This window comes from Galeopterus variegatus, unplaced genomic scaffold (assembly GCF_000696425.1).
Source record: "Galeopterus variegatus unplaced genomic scaffold, G_variegatus-3.0.2 Scaffold2145, whole genome shotgun sequence".
Lineage (NCBI taxonomy): Eukaryota > Metazoa > Chordata > Mammalia > Dermoptera > Cynocephalidae > Galeopterus > Galeopterus variegatus.
Window position 1 is genome coordinate 131824 of NW_007728256.1, and position 2715 is coordinate 134538.

The 2715-nt window shown below is 52.3% G+C and overlaps 1 protein-coding gene across 1 annotated transcript in view; it reads left to right on the forward strand.

The window, feature by feature from the left end:
• Window positions 1-2715, forward strand: part of LOC103596911 (procollagen galactosyltransferase 1-like) — a 21381-nt gene that overhangs the window by 3895 nt on the left and 14771 nt on the right.

Consider the following 2715-nt stretch of genomic DNA (forward strand, 5'->3'; position numbering starts at 1 on the left):
AGAATCACACACCATGTGGCCTTTTGTGTCTGGCTTCCTGCAGTCAGCATCATGGTTTTGAGGTTCATCAGAGTCATTGCACGTATCAGCGCTTTATTCCTTTTCTGGGCTGACTAGTATTCCACTGTGTGGGTGGACCACATCTGGTTTACCTGTTCCCCTGTTAGTGGNAGGTGACACTGCGGTGAGTGGTGGAGCTGTGATTCATTCAGTCGTGGGCCACATGGATGCTGAGTGCCAGTTCGTAATCGTCAGGAGCAAATGAGCTTTTGTGTCCCCAGCTGTCCCCTGTGGTTGGACATTAGGGTCGTCTCCACTTTTATTGCCATCACCAGTGATGCCAAATCTCTGGCATAACCCATGAGGATGGCCTTTGGGTCACTTCCGAGAAGTAGGAGAGTGGGGTTGGGGACTGGAGGGTGTGGGTGACACTGAGCTGCTGAGGCCTGACTTTCTCTTCCTCTGGGGCCAGTGGTTGCTTCTTGGGGAAGGGAGCAGTTGAGTCTTGAAGGCAGTAATGCTGGGACAAGTGTCCATGGGTCACCGGCCTTCTGTGAGCTCCTTCCGCCTGTGCCCTGACCTGGGCGTGATGGTGCCTGCTCCCTTCCCCTGTATAGAGGGGGTGTGGGGGCTGGGGGTGCTGATAGCGGGCCTGGCTCACCATGGGGGTCGAATGCAGTAATGTCACCTGACAGTGCCTGCGGTGGGTTTCCATCTTCACACCAGGTCCGAGCTGCCCTCTGTATCTTCTTTCTTTATTTCTTTGATTTATTCTTTTTTTAGTGGCTGGCGGTAAGGGGATCCGAACCCTTGACTCTGGTGTGCTCTGTACCCTTATTACTCAACATCCATCTGTGTTGCTCCTGTGTGCTGGCTTCGTGCCGGTTCCTGGGGACACAGCGAGGACCAGGACACGCCTCCCTCATCTCCCAGAAAAGGTGGCTGTGACCGAAACACCAGCAAACCTGAGTGGGGAAGTAGCAGAAGGCGGCCCATGCTGCAAAGAAGATGTAGAAAGACAGATTGGTAGGGTATCTGTTCCCAGGGTCCCCTAAGAAAGTGCCACATGTTCGGTGGCGTAAAACAATGGAAATTCCCCATACCAGCCAGCAACCCCCAAAAAAATTTAAAAAAAAAAACAAAAAAAAAACCAATGACGGAAATTTGTTATCTCACCATTTTGGAGGCAGGGCCGCGCTCCCTCCAGAGGCCCTGGGGGAGCACCCTCCCTGCCTCCTCCAGCTTCTGGGGGCTCCAGGAGATCCTTGGCTTGTGGCCGCATCGCTCCAGTCTCTATTTCTGTGGTCACGTGGCCATCTCTCTGTCTCTTCTTATAAGGACACCAGTCACTGGGTTTAGGGACCACTCTAATCCAGTAGGACGTCATATTCACTTATTCTTAATTACACCTGCAAAGACCCTATTTCCAAATAAGGCCACATTCCCAGGATACCAGGGGTTAGGGCTTCCTCATCTTTTTGGGGAGCCACCATTCAACCCACAACAGATGGCAAAAGCAGGTTGGGGTGACGAGCGAGCGGGATCAGGGGGCCTCTCTGAGGAGGGGACCCAAGCAGAGACCTGAAGGGGTGCAGGAGCCAGCCTGGGGGGCTGGGGGACGGTGTCTAAAGCAAAGGGAACAGAGCAGGGAATACGCTTGGGGTGTTAAAGGAACAGAGTGAGCGGGGGCTGATGCTGAGGTGGGGAGTGGGCATTATCCAGTTACGCAGGCCAAGGTCGGCGTTTTGCTTTTACTAGGGAGATAATAGGGAGCCATGGAGGGTAGGTGAGCAGGGGAGGGCCGTGTTCTGATTTATGATTTTCAGAAGCCCCTGTGGCTGCTGTGGGGGACTGTCAGCACCAGGAAGCCCGGGTGGAGGCCCAGGCAGCATCCTGGTGATTCATGGTGGGGCCTGCACAGGGCAGGGCCGTGAAAGGCAGGTGGGTTTAGGATGCGTCATGAGGTCGAGGGGACAGGGCCTGCTTTGGGCCTGGATGTGAGCATGCCAGAAGGACAGGAGTGGGGATGATGCCACGTCCCTGGTCTGAGCCCCTGGGAAGAGCAGAACCACCTCCTGGGAGGAGGAAGGATGGAACAGGCCCCCCGTGAGATCCCAGAGGTCGGTGCCTCTTCAGACCACTTTACAAATGAGGACACAGAGACTTAGGGAGAGGCGGCAACTTGCCCGGTGGGGTCTCAGAACCAGCGAGGCACAGAGCTGAACCCTGCACCTTCTGGAACCTTCCGGCCCAGAGCCCCCTTGTCCTGCCTCCCTGGTTTGCTGCTGTGGGTTGATCTTGGCTGGTTTTCATTTTTTCCCTCCACAACCCTGGGTGGGGCTCAAGGTGTCATGCAGAACTCAAAGCAGCTTTTGACGCAAAACTGTATTTTTGTAATTTGGGGACTTTGGAAATCCATACTGGAATGTGAAACCATTTGTCAGATGTTGTTATTAGAAGGGCCTTTTTTCCCCCTCTGTTTTCACAAAAGTTATGGATTTTATTTATAGGCAAAAAATGTAAAAAAATAAAATAAAATCCTTAAGAAAGAAAAAACAAAACAAAACAAACTTTAATCTTACCTCCCAGAAAGATCCACTTTCTAGTTGTTTTTTGTTTTAATTGACGTACAAGTCATGTAACATAAAAGTGACCATTTTTTTTTTTTTGTCTTTTTTCCGTGTCCGGCAACGGATCGCAACCCTCAGTGTTGCC